This window comes from Mycteria americana, chromosome 14 (assembly GCF_035582795.1).
Source record: "Mycteria americana isolate JAX WOST 10 ecotype Jacksonville Zoo and Gardens chromosome 14, USCA_MyAme_1.0, whole genome shotgun sequence".
Taxonomy (NCBI): Eukaryota; Metazoa; Chordata; class Aves; order Ciconiiformes; family Ciconiidae; genus Mycteria; species Mycteria americana.
Genome location: NC_134378.1, coordinates 3,709,574 through 3,723,689, shown reverse-complemented (window position 1 = coordinate 3,723,689; position 14,116 = coordinate 3,709,574). Strand labels below are relative to the sequence as shown.

The following is a 14,116-nucleotide window of genomic DNA, read 5'->3' as shown; positions in this document are numbered from 1 at the left end:
CTCCCCTGCCTCTCCATTAGCATCTCTCTCTCATTTTGGCTCTTCCACCTCTGCCCGTTTCCCTTGGAACAATTCAGGTTCTACCTGGCATGTTGTAAACTAGTAAAAATAATAGAAAAAGCTCTCCAGATGCTTAATGAATGAAGCGTTTCAGTTGTTTTGGCCTCCGGATAGCTGGGGCTGGTTTTCTTTGGATGCAGCTGCTAATGGAGTGCCTCCCGCCTCATGCCTTGTGCGTTGGGTTGGGTCCCTCGTGGTCATGCGATGAAGGTCATGCTGGTGTTGATGCGAGCCCTCTTGCACCTTCATCTCCTCCTTGAAGCTCTTCCCTGGGTCCACAAATGCTGTCCGTTGCCTCTACAGCTGCCAGTGCCTACAACAGTCCTTCCTCACCGCCAGCGTTAGAGGTGATCACTGCTAAGGCTCCTGGCTGTGACCAGCAGCTTGGTGTCCCGGCTGTCCTTCTAGGTGGAGAGTTGTCGTTACTTTAGGGAAACATTGCTATTTTGGTTGTTAATTTCATGTTTTTCCTTTTTGCCTTCCTCCTGAAAGGATGGTAACTACTCTAGCTATTCATTTTGTCCAGGTTGCTTAATGCTTTAGATGGTATTTGATGAGTATCTGTGATTTAGGACATAGATGAGCCCCTCACAGCAATGTGTACGTTCCTGCCTTTTTTTAGAAACCATACATAAGCCTGTTTTTATTAAAGAAAAAAATTGTTAAAATTGTTAAAGATAAAATCTGTTTGTTTCCCAAAATTCACATATTGGAGGCTTAAGGCTGAGATTTTCACACCTATGCTGGGGATTTGGATACTTGGCCGTGCACCATGTTACAGTTCTCGCAATTTTGTCATGAGCCTCTTGGTGCTTCGTGCTTTCCCTAACAGCCCGGCACCTTTGTGCTCTTGTGACATGACAGCTTCTGCTTTGGATAAGAGAGTACATGAATAACATTCTTGCACTTGTAGTTGTGGAGAAAGGCTTGTAATTGCGGCGCTCAAAAGCTCAGTAAATGCAAAGAAGGTAGAGAGAGATCCCGGGTGATTATCTTGACATCTCATGGACTGGGACGACTGGCACATTGATGAGTTTTGCATATTTAGGGTCTGCAAGGAGTGAGGCATCCCGATCCCCTAGTTAATCTTTAATATCTCCTTTGACCAACCAAAACCAGGTCATGCTGAGCTGCAGACAGATGTTGCCTGCCCTGGCTTTGGAGGCAGCGCCTGCCCAAACCCAATCATTGAGACTGAAATCAGGTAGACGCTCGTACTCTCTCGTCTCAGGGTTTACTTTGGCAAAGCTGACGCAGAGGTATCTGGCTTTGGCACTTCTCCCGCATGCGGGAGCCAGATTCTGGGGCTGAGGGTCTTCGGGATAATGTGGGAGGCTGATTTATTGCACTGGTGATCTCAGTTAATTTCCTTTTCCAATTTCGGCAACTTCCTGGCAGTCTGAAATGTTTTGCAGTGTATGGATGGGTAAAGGATTTCAAGCTCCTCTTGGGGATAAAGAAGAGAGAGGGGAGGGAAGAAGGTGGCATTTTACAAAGCATTGATATGTTCTTTATTTTAATAAAATAAAAAAAAAAGGTAAGCAGTACCTTAGCTGCTAAGGCGACAGGCACTTAAGAAGCACTGAATAAATACATAAAACATATTTGCTGAAGGCATTTGTCGTTGGAAGTTTAAACATTAAACATGCCTGCTTCGTCTGATACCATAATAAAGCAGAGATGTTCAAAGAGCCATTAGTGGTGCTCTGACTACGGCTTTACATCTTCACTATACGTACCAAGGAAGCCGCATTATATCAGCGATGCCTCAGTGAGTTTTGCCCCCAGAAGGGAAAGTAAGTGAATTCTGGGAGGGATTTCAATGCGTCTTGGACTTTTTTGTAGCGCGTTTCCCCTTTCATATTGATCGACGTGGATGTTTTGGTATTGTTCCCTTGTAAAGTGCTGGGGCAGGTCCACAGGAGGCAGCAGCTCTGCCATTGTCCCGGTATCCCCAGGCTTAATAAAAGCTGGCTCGGGGCCTGGTGAGACAAATAAACAGGTTTGTGTATTTTTTAAATTACAGGATAAGGAGAAACACAGATACTCAATCCATTAAGAAATAACTAGGTAGGTGATTCACTACCATTTGTGTAAATGGCAGTATTTCTGGTCTGCCTGCACAATTTATTAATACTTCACGGGAGGAAAAAAAAATTATTTTAATCTCATAATGGATGATGAGCTGTGAAATTGCTTCTGCAGCAGCTGGGCACCCTGGGGGAGGTGCTAGATTGCACCACATTATGCAAGCTCTCCCCACGTCTCTGCCTTCCTCGTGCTAATCAGACACGTCAAATCTGGGCAAGGGGGGGTGCCACTGCTTCTGTTGGATTTTATTACTTTTTTTTTTTTTTAATATATGTAGTTTTCTTGTCGATTTGCTTTGGGGTCCCAAGTCTGACTTTGGAAGCTTGTGGGCTCAAATCTGAGCGCATTTGTGGTGAGCAATGCTTTGGGCTTCGAAGGTCCTGGCCTGATCCCTGCCGCTGCTGGCCACACTGGCCTGGCTCACAGCATTAAACAACCAGAAATTTAGCAAATGTAGTGGGGCTGACCCAGTTTGTGATTTCATCTGGCCGATGCCCTCACTTCGTACCTCGCTTGGTTATCTTCGTAACCAAGAGCGGTTACTGTTGAACAGCAGCTTTGCGCTGCCTTGGTAGGCTTGGACTGGGATCCCGAGCAGTACCAACACTCCGAGTGCGGTGAACATTCATTGGTGTACTAAAAGGACAGCCTGGGGTTAAGTACGACAGTGCGCGTGTGTCGTGACGAGAGAAAACCAGGTGTAGTGTGGGACCACTTAGGAAAAAATTGCAGATTGCTCCCTTCGGCTCTAGCGAGGGATCTGCAGCGTTGGCTTCTGCAGCGGTGCTGGTGGCGTACCCTCAGTTGTACGTGCGCGTCGCTACGCCTGGCAAAGGCCCGTGCTGGTGGCTGCAGCTGCGCCCCGGCGTGGGAGGGCCGCGCAGGGCTTCATTTCAAAATTTCTCTTTGCCGATGGGAGGAAAAAAAAATAATCAGGGCACATCTGGGAGAAAAAAGACTTGATTCAAGATGGGTTGTGTTGCCATTATGGCTTTGCTGGAGGACGTTGCTGCAGACGTCTAGGTAAAGCAGTGTTTGCCGCACTACCTGCGGCACAGAGAATGGCTTTGCTGGCTGCGTGCAGAGGGCTAGGACATGTCCTTTGAGATAAAACTCTGAAAAACTTGCTACAAAGCATGCATGCAAAGTGTGCCACAAAGGCTTTTTTAATCCCTTAACCCCACACCTTTGGTTTTGAGCATAAGGGAAATACTCTCTAAGACAAAAACCGAAAGGGGACAAGTACGGTACAGAATATAGTTTCCTTCCTGCTCTGGGTCCTTCTTGCTCGACTGAAGCCAGGTTGAATTAATTTCTTAGAGTGCTTTTTACTAATTCTTCCTTGCATGCACTCCACTACTGTTTTCAGGCTGCCTTATCTCTTGACCTGCTTACAGTGCATTATACATCATTATATAATGTACCCTTGGCTCAACACAAAATACCAGATCCGTACAGTCCAACAATGAATTTCTGTGAAGTGCACTGATCTTATTATGCAAGTTCAGTATGCCATGAGACAAAAAAGGCAATTATGTAAAATCTGTACTCCTCAAATAATTCCCAGAAATGCATGATATTCTTGAGTAGAATATTACCATATTCCTTGTATTCGCTTCCAGGCGAGATACTAGGAAAGAAAAGAAAAGGGCTTATATCAGTCTGGCCCAGTCGGTCTAATTTTAGATCCCCATCGGCTCCTCTCTCGCTGGATGTACAGTCCCTTCAATATATTTAAAAAACAGGCAAAAATCATTTTAAACAATTTTAAGGAGGCTGATTGTGAGACAGATGACAGAGGGTACACTTTGCCAATGTGGAGCGGAGCTTGCACATCTCCTAGCTTTCCCTGGAGCACTGCTACGCTTGCTTTGAAAAAAATAGGGAAGAATAGCCACAAAAACACGTAGTGAAATGAAACAGTTCTCTCGTCAGCGTGGGTAGGTAACTAAAACATAGGTGAAGCTAGATATTACTACGGGTGATCCAGGAGCAACTACACATCAAACATGCCTTAGAGTCCTGGCCCTGCTTATGACGATACAACAGAGAGTTTTCAGGAGCTCTGGTTATTGCCGACGTTTGCATAAGCCAATATCGAATGCTTCTGAAAACACTGTCAGCAGACTTTGAGCCTTAATAGCCCATCTGCTTATTTGGAAGTTGAAGGTCTTTGTTATAGGGACGTGGTGTTGTCATACGGAGTTCAGCCTCCAGAGCTGGAGATGGGGGGTCCAGATGTAGCATCTCCACGTGTGCCGTAACGTGAATACCCCAGCATGGATCAGGACAGCGTGGAGCAGAGGAGGGTGAAGCCTGGACGTGCTCTGTCTCATGAAAATGGCATTTCAGAGAAGTAACAACAGCAAATCTGCAAAGCAGTAGGTTTGGGCGAATTTTGTAAGGAGCCTGGGGAACTCCCTGCCGCTAGATGTTGATGTCAAGAACGTAAAAGAGATGCAAGGAGGTGGAAGGATGATAAAACCAGATGAGGTAGGTGAAAGGGAGGGATGAATTGTTCTGTTCTCTGAGGAGCTTCCGTAATTGTTCACTAGGGATTTTTAGATCTCCAAAACGCTAGCTAGTATTGGCTAATTTTTAGGTCAGCATGTTTGACCAGACAAACTGCTGGTCTGATTGCTTTACATGGGTCTTGAGTTCTTGGGAGGATAGTATGTGGTCGTGGGTTTCCATTCCTCCCTGCAAGTGGTTTTGAGAGCTTTTCTCCCCAGGATGTACTTGGTGGCATGAGAAGGTGGATCTGGAGGGACAGTGTCCCAGCAGGTTCAAGCAGAGCTCTCTTCTGGGACACGCTGTGGCTCTGAGAGAGTCCTTCCCTGCACTCTCTTACGAGGCAATTGCTGCCTTGCAATGTAAGGAGGAAAGGCTGAGATATCTGAGGTGGATTACATTTTTCTTCCTCTGTATTCCTGGGGGTAACTACTTGCCAAACTCATTTTTGTCTGTGTCCCTGCGGAATTAGAGGTCTGCCTCTCTCCCTCTTCCCCAGAAGGATAAAAGCAGCATTACTACTCCTTTATGTACCATTGCATGCTGCACTGCTGCTGCCATGCATGTATATCTGCCTTTATGGTAACTGTAACCTTTTCTTGAACCAGAGATTTTCCTGAGCAAGAGCCCTTTGGGATCTGTGTGGGCTTTCCTGGATACATTTTTAATAAACACAATAATTTGACTAGAAGCCCATTACCTATCCCCTGGTTGTTCTATGGGATAGTCATTTCCATGCCTGCAAAAAACACTAACTCATAGGGCAATCAAAGGAAGAATGACAACCAGGACAAAATTGGTATGTGTTGTGATAAACCAGTCCATCTCCAGCATCATGCACTGTAGCTTTATATATTGCCTGTAAATAATGGCCTCAAAAAGATATTAAATCTTTAGAAAAAATCAAGCCTAATTGTAACTATATTTTTGTTTTCCATTTTGGTTTATGTACAGTATATGACTTTTGCAGAGACATTTTTATTCCAGGAAAATGACAGGCCAACAAGAAGCCATAATTGCACTGATTTTTAGAAGTGCCTGCATTACTACAGATCTGATGTACTGCAAGACATGAATCAGAAAAATTCTATTAAAAAATCTCTTGAATGGCTGACACAGGAGTATTATCCACGATGATTAATTTGACTTGGTCATTATGAACACAGACAAGTCTGACAAAATTGCATTTCATTCCCCACTGAATTCATAAAATCACTATACACATAATAAGAAGTTATAGTTCTCTGCTATCCACTATTCTTGACAGGATTCCAGTTCTGGATAAGATACTGATTAAAAAAAAAAAAAAAAGTGGGGGGAGAGAGGGAGTTGGGAGCCTTTTTAAAAGCCTACAATAGGGCTGATTTCTTTTGCTATAAATTGTTCATAGAACTCCATTATTTTTAGCTTTTTTTGGTGAAGTGGTGATGCAGGTCAACCGCAGCTTGGACAATATAAAGCTGACTGTAATCTCTTATTTACATTGAAAGGGATGCGGCAGAAATGCACGCACACGCTTCCCATCATGAATCCCAAGGAGCCCTGTGGGGCTGTACCTGAGGGCACGGGGCAGGGACCGTCACCGCTGCTGCCTCTGTTCAGCCACAGCCACAAGCGAATCCTTACCCAGACTGAATCTCAGGGATTGTTCATCATACAGATGATCATTAATAACTGGTAGCTTGTTCTTCATTTTCTACCCACATAAATGAGGTACCAATGGACAAGTTGAGGCCAGAGAGTCCCAAGAATGTTGCTTCTGGCTTTGGCAGCATGTAAAACAAAAAAAAGTTCTCCGGTGAGCAGCAGAATTGGGCGTATGCCTCCCCAAACTTTATCTTTCTGAGTGAACTGAGATTTTCTGTTCCCTCTGAGTATTCCTGGCTGGTTCCCTTCACAGTCCCCGTCCTGCCGAGCGCCACGGCACCACATCGCCGCCGTCCCGTCGCTGCGGTAGCAACTGGCCAAGAAGATCAAAGATTATTAGGGCAAGCATGAATGTTTAGGACCCTGGTATCTCCCTTCTGTGCACGTGTGGTTGTATGAAACTTGTAGAAAAGAGACTTTTTTGCGCTGTGAAATTTGGTTGAAACCATCCGGCAGGCTCAGCTTGTGGAAGACCCATGGCTGTGTTACTGCACGGGATTTGTGTCTATAGGAGATGGGGCAAGGCCAGCTCATGTACAGTTAGAAGGTAAACGTCCAGCTCCGTTCAACGGCGAAGCCATGCAGTAGCACTGCGCCTGAGCTGGAGGCTGGCTTTCTGCTGCGGGTTGTCGTAGCATGCAGAGCCTGCATCAGGGCAGTGCCTGCACGGTAGGAGGAAACGGTGAGAAATGGGGAACGTGGAGGTGTGTGCTTGCTCTTTGGGTGCACCGACATTTGTTCGGGATTTAAAAACCCACTGCTACAGGTATGGAAGAGGAGCACAGAGGTAGGCAGAGCCCAGCTTTCCCGTGGGTTACCTGCTGCTCTGCTGTGCTCCCAACCTCCCCGGTGTGGCTGCCTGTTACTGAAGATTGTGCAGACGCTTCTAATGCACATTTATGTTCATGCAAGAACTCATTTTTCCCTTTTCAACCACATTCCCATAGTCAAAAACCTGAGCATGTGAAAATTAATGTAAAAGGGGCTGGGAACACTTCAAAGACAATTTGTAGATTGTATGTGACTGACTTAATAAATACTTCTTTACAGTATTTATCCAACTCTACCCAAGTAATTCATTGGCCCTGCCATTCACACGCTGGATCCCCGTGTGCGAAGAAGGGGCAAATCAATTTCCATTCCTAAGACCCAGAGCTGCTGATGTGGAAAATCAGCGCTACTTCACTTCTTGGCACAGGGCTTTGGGAATCACAGGTGCGAGCGCAGCCCTCCGGCATCCCCCCCGGAGAAGAGGTGCGAAGGAGTCCGCACCCCTGCCCGCAGCCCCCCGGTCACCCTGCAGCGAGCACCGGGCCGTTTCCCTTGCTGGCCCCACATCATTTCTTTGTGGTTTGCAACGTCCAAGTGGCTTCCACCTTCTCCAGCCACCTGAACTATCATTTCTGTCCCTGTGGATTCAGTGCTTTGCACCGAGCAGAAAACCTCTGTGGTTCACATGCTGGAGAAACGTATCAAAATCCCCTTCTTGCAAATATGATTGTGCCTGTGCTGAGTAATGCGTGTTTCGAGAGAGCGGTTCGGAGGCTTTCGAGGAAATGCAGCGTAGCTTGCCTTCATTAAGCTTTGTTTTTCACTTATTCATTGTGTTTGGACTCCTTCCCTCTTTATATGGCCCAAGATCTTCTCTCAACCTGGTGTGCCCTGCAGCTTGTGTGAACACTGACACGTGGTGAATCCTTTTGTACATATGTAAGAGAAGCAGGGAAAGTCTCTGTACAAAAAAGCAATGTGCTTATCTGGCTTCTGACCCGCTCCGATGCATCATCCAGCTTTGGTGCAATGGAGATGTCCCACAAACCACCTGGTTGTTTTTCTGCAGCCCCTTTCCCAAGCTGCGCTGGTAGAACTCATGGTGCTGGTAGGAGAGGAGCGCTCTCCCTGGGGACACAGCCCTTGGGCCCCAGGTCCTGCTGCCATCCCTGTGTCCAGCTGGGCTCAGGTGGCAGGGTGGGGGTTGCCATTGCTGCTCGTGGGGTGGCGTGAGCAGCCCTTGACCTCCGTGTCCTCCCTGCTCTTCATGCACACCAGGAGCTCAAGGTGTAGCCCTTGGTCATACCTCTCAGCCTCACAAATAGCAAGGTTTTCCTCGCTTTGCAGACCTGCCAGGCTGGTTTTGGTCTGCATAGACCTATCTAATCTCTGAAGTGTCTGGAGGGTCACATTCCTGTGGCAGTAAGCTCTTGCGTTAGCTGCAGGAAAAACCTAGTTAGAAGATGAGGGATGTACAGAGTCATAGAATCATAGAACATCTCGAGTTGGAAGGGACCCATAAGGATCATCGAGTCTATGGTGTTTTGTGTCATCTGGATGATTAGGGTGGGATGGATCATGCCAGCCTACGTATTTCCTTGTACCTTACCAAGAATAAATGTTCTCTCTTAGGCTCATATTTACTGTTGAATGTTATTTGACAGGGCAAATATTTACCTGCAATAATACTGCAAATCTCTGTCCTTCTCACTGTGAATAATATTTCTCTGAATCAATGCTTGGCTGCAACTCCTGGATCCTGGTGGATAATCACACAGAACATGACTCAGTGGAGAATTGGGGTCACTGGAAATTTGCCACGCTGCTGAAGAGAACAGTTTCCCAGGTCCTTGGTCAAGTCATGTCCTCTGTGATTAATACCAACGTGCAGAGATGGTGCTGGCCGGCTGTAGAGTGTTTTGTAAAGAAGGACAGCACTTTCCTCCCCTCCCAAGAGGGGAAAGGCAAGAGAAAGCTAACGGCTTAATTTGTAGTTGTGCTCGACACTTGTAGCTCCCTCACAAGTCACCTGCACGGCAAGTTGTCAGTGTCCTTTAAAACACGGCTGTGGTTATGGCTTTGGCTGAATCACAGCTGGTCCCTCAAGAGCTGCACTGCATTAAGGCGCCTGGACACCCCTTAGGCTCAGATCAGCTGGATGCGTGGAGCCGCCTGGCCGCTGCGCAGGGGGGGGGGGTTGGGTCCAAAACTCTGTGCCCCTCTTCACTGTACTTGCTGGGAACGCTTCCCTGGGCTCAGGTCCACAGTTAGGCAGGGTGGTTTTGTTACTGAGTGGCTGGCAGGAGCCACCAGGGCTTGGCTTTATTTGCAGTTCAAGAGGAGGTACGGTGTAGGAGCAAAAGACGAAGCAGCAGCAACGCTGATGTGGTTCTGAGTCCGGTGGCAGAGGGTGTGCAGGGTCGCCGTGCCCATCGGGCCGTCTCGCCGTGCGGAGGTGAGAGACGCCCAGGGCGGGTTGGTAACCCACAGCTGTGCCCCGTGTCTGCAGCAGAGACAAGCTGCGTGCCATCGACAGACTAGTCCCCAAAGCTGCCTCCTGCCCGAGCGCCTTCTCCTGCGCTGCACTCTGCGTGCTGCAAGGCAGAGAAACGTCTGGGCTCAGTACACATGAGCTAGAAGTGGAAACCTGGCCCGGTGCTTCGAACAGATCAGTGGGAGCTGGGAACAGGCCATTCCTACCCCTGCACGCCCCGTCAGTCTCAGGTGTGCTGGGGATTGGGTGCAAACACATCCGGGGATGTTGTAAAAAGGCTGAGGGATGTGGCCTGGCTTTCTCAAAGCAGACAAGAAGGCTTCGGGGCTGAAGCTCTCGCTACCTGCCCAGCTCCCAGGGCAGCCCCTGAGCCGCCACACGTCCAGCCCGGGTGGCTGCAAGGCAGCTCTGGCTCCGGCACCCCTTGCCTGACCTTCCCCCAGCGCTGCCTGGTGCAGCCCACCGATAAGAGCAGGAGAAAGGTGGGATTGTTCCTCTCCTGCCCTGGAGCAGCAGCAGAAGCGCGGTCCTTTGTTGCAGGCGTTTGCGCTGCGTTACAGCCACGGTAGATACTTGCCATGAAGATGCTCGGCGTTACGTCCAGCTTGCTTGTCGCTGGATGCTGACAGTCTGGAGTGAGAGCTCCTCACTTCTCTCCTTGACCCACAGTAATTTTCAGATGCAGCTTCAGGGCGTGTAGAGAGGATGTCCACAACTTGATGAGTTTATAATTCAGGTGCTTATCCGGCCATATAAAAGATCTAATCTTACTGTTAGAACTCAGGCTTCCCATGCCTGGAACACTGGAGACAGGCAGTGGGACCAGCTCATTCCCCTGTGAAGCTCTTGTTCTCCACCCACTCTCTTGATTCAGCTCCATGTCCATACGGGGCACCCTTTAACTGCAACTCCTGCTTCTTCTGCACCCACAAACATGCACCGCAGAACCACCTGGGCCGCGGTCGGCACAGCTTCGCTCGAGGTGTGCACAGCGCCGTTGCTTGAGCAGGCATGCAAGAGGCAGGGACTCGTGTCCTCCCTCGTCGTCCTCAAATAGCTCTGCTCCCCCTGGTTGGCCAGGGCCACCCTGCAGGGCTCTGCTGTCACCCTCTCTTCTCTATCGCTTGTTCTGCTCCCAGGGACTTGCTCCTGCCAGCTCCTTGAGCCTTTGCCAGCCCCACCACTTCCCTGTCCTCCCTCTCAGCCTTCTCCTGCTGCACAAGCTGTTGTGTCCTTCCCCGCTAGCCTCATGTGGGTCACCTGCAGATCCTGGGGTTTCGGGTGCCTCCTATCCATCTCTGTCTCCCTCTCCTGAAAAGCATCAGGGAGTTCGAGAAGCCCGGGAGATGACGGCGTATCGTCCCCGTGGCAGGGAGCAGCGTTGGCAGGAGGCCACGCTGGGGTGTCTCCAAGACCCGCTGGTGCTTTGGGAGCACCGGCTGTGCCTGCTGGTGCCACTGCAGCTCTGGCAACGGGGCCTTGCTCTGCAAGTCACCCCGTGCTCTTGCAAGGGGTTCAGCAGTTCTGACTGTCCTCTCAAATGAATGCAAATAGCGTGTCCCCATCCCTGTGCTTGTGAGCTAGGAGGGAGCAGCCGGTAATGCGGTTACCTGTTCTGACTCCTCGTGGTCCTGGACACGGCCTGGGTGTCACCTTGCTGGAAACCAGAGCCTTTCTCCCAATTACAGACCCCTCCACACTTCCCCATGCCGAAGGCACGGATTTAGGGAGCTGTGGCCCAGCAAGGCGTGATGAAAGGGTGGTGGAGAAGCGGCGTGGCATGAGCACAGCCAGATGGATCCATCTCCTCACGTCCCCACGCCACCTCTTCTCCACCCCTCTGTCCTCTGCCCCTGAATCTGCAGGTGGATGGAGACGATCCAGGGACCCCTGTTCAAACTTGGCTTTCAAGAAAGAAAAATTGGTTTTAAATATGATTTTGGTGCTGTTGGAGGTTGGTCGTACCTGCTGCAATGCCATCCCGTGGCATTACTGTGCCAGCATGGGGCATGGCCCCAGTGCTGCGCTCAGGGCAGTTGGGTCCATGCCCGGTGCCTGGCCCTGGGGCACAGCCCCTGGAGCTGAGGCGCAGAGGTGCGCGGCCGTCTGAGGGCACGGAGGGATTCCGAGCAAGGCACCGTCCCCTCTCCGAGAGTGCTTGGCTCGATGCCCTTGCTCCATCCCGCTGCGGCAGAAGCAGGGGTTGGCCACTCCGAGCAGCACCCATCTGCCCTGCGGTGCGAGCCGAGAGAGGGTTTGCAAGAAGAGGCTTGTTGTTTCAGCTGATTTCAGTGTTTTAATTGGAAGAGGAATAATGTGTAATCACAACAACTATCATCTGTTTGACAGTGGAAAATCCTAGATCTTCCGTGCTTTTTTGTGTACCGTAATGGGCAGCCTTTTAGCAGAGCGAGCTTCTCTGCGCTCGCGTTTGGAGTCCTGGTGGGATGAATGGGTTCAGACCAGCTCACTAATCTAATTTGTAATGTATCCTTATAATGTATAATTGGCTGTTTAATTTAATTCAAATTAACATAAGAATAGAAAATATAATTTGCAGCGTAGCCCACATGGTAGTAGAAAGGGGTGCTGGGTGTTACTGGTTTGAGATGACGGCTTTTTTGCATGCGGCATGAGACCACCCTTCGTGGGGACCGAGACGTCACCTCGGACGTGTCAACAGGCACAGCGTGTGACAACAAATCACCCCCCTTTCCCACCCTTCCGAGTGTCTATCTGTCTCATCTCCCTTCCTTATCTTTCTAGCGATCTATTTAAAACGTATATAGAATAAACGCGGCTTGCTTTGGAAAGTTGTTGGTAGCAATAGGGTGTAAAAGCTGGCAGGCGCCGAGTCTGATTATGTTGATTGGATATTGTCTAATCTGATTTTGATTGTGTACAGCTTTGATTGTAATTTTGATATGTCTACACAATACTGTAGCTGTTCGGAAAGCTTTGTGATTTAAACAGGTCTCTTTTTTTTTTTTTTTTTTTTTTTTTCCCGGCTGAATAGAGCAGAGGCAGAAATGTGCAGGGGGGTGAGCAGGGCGACGGGGCTTTCGTGCTCCTTACAAAACCACCTCAAAGCCCTTCGGTGAGCTGCTGTGCAGCAACACAAGGAACTTGTAGTTTTGAAGAGAGCTTTAGGAAACTTTGAGTGGGTTTTACATAATTTAGCTAAGTACAGCAAAGCCACTTGCTTATATACCTGATACCAAAATAAACCAGTTGGAGGAACAAGTTTGCTGTGCAATGATTTATTTAAATCCCTTTCCGTAAAGCATGGAGCAAAATCCTCTTAAATAACTGGGAAAGAATCGGTGTACCTCGAAGTGTGTAGCCCAAATGGAAACCTAACTACTAGACGTATTAAATGGGATCTATCTGTCTGCTCTTGTGTACATCCTCTCAGCCCCCTGCCTTCCCCGTATAATACCGCTGCTAGACAGAAGCTGGCTGGAAAAATAGCTGGGCTGGAGTTTCCCCCGAACAATAGCTGTTGGTGCCGAGCTATCTCAGCCCGGGCGCCGTCTTGTATTTCTTGCACACTCGTATTTCCCCACAGCCAGTGGGAATCTCGGGCGAACGTGAAGGGTCGGGTGGGACGTGCGCTCCCGCTCTTTCCTCTGTCTCTTTTTGCAACTTGATTTTGCAACTCCTCTGTCTCTTTTTGCAACTCTTTTTGCAACTCATTTTTGCAAAATGAGCTGCTTCCAGCCCCGGCGGGGGAGGCAGGAGTGGCCCCTGCTCTGACACCCTCAGGGACGTGCCTCTCCCAGGCTGTGCCCCAGGGGTCCCGCTGGGAGCCCTGCCACCTCTCCCCAGACCCCTCCTCGCGCCCCGCTGCCTCTCCCACCGACTTCTGTATTCTGGTTAAATATGGGGTTTATTTTATTTTATTAAGGGTTTTCTCCCTGCAGTCTGGGGTGATGAAGAGCATGAATTCGAGTGTGAGCTCTGGGGCAATGGATTAATAAAGCCTACAGTGCTTAACTGGTTTTGCACACATCTGGGGTTTTGCTCTTAAATCAAGTATTAAGTCAAAATCCAACCATGAAACTAGGTGATCTGAGAAATTTAGCTTAAAATCCATGTGTATAATACTATGGCGAATCAGGATTTCATATGCTATAATAATATGTGAAACAGTAGATGTTTAGAATAAGCCTCCTCTGCCAGAGACTCATTATATTCTGCTTTGATAATTAATAATTTTGGATAGATTCACACTCACATTATGAAGCAAATACGTTTTTGTCTGAAGTCAAAACGATTGCACGGGTGCTATAACATATTCTTTCTCCTTGTAAATTGGAATGCTTAGAAGTAAACGAGCCACCAGAAAACACGGGAAGCACGAGGAGCAGCAACATCTCTGCGTGCTTGTGGTCACCTCGAGGGAGCGTTGACAGGGAGGTGGGGGAGTGCTTGTCCAAATACAATTTGGATGCACATACAAGGAAGGACAAATCTCCGTGTGTGGTGGAGTCACGCAGGCTTTCTCTAAAAGATTTAAAAAACACGTGATGGCCGTGTTTC

At 48.7% G+C, this 14,116-nt stretch overlaps 1 protein-coding gene across 1 annotated transcript in view; it reads left to right on the top strand.

The window, feature by feature from the left end:
• The window catches only part of TOX2 (TOX high mobility group box family member 2), a 156,470-nt gene that overhangs the window by 76,795 nt on the left and 65,559 nt on the right, over window positions 1-14,116 (top strand). The gene's annotated exons all lie outside the window — the stretch shown is intronic.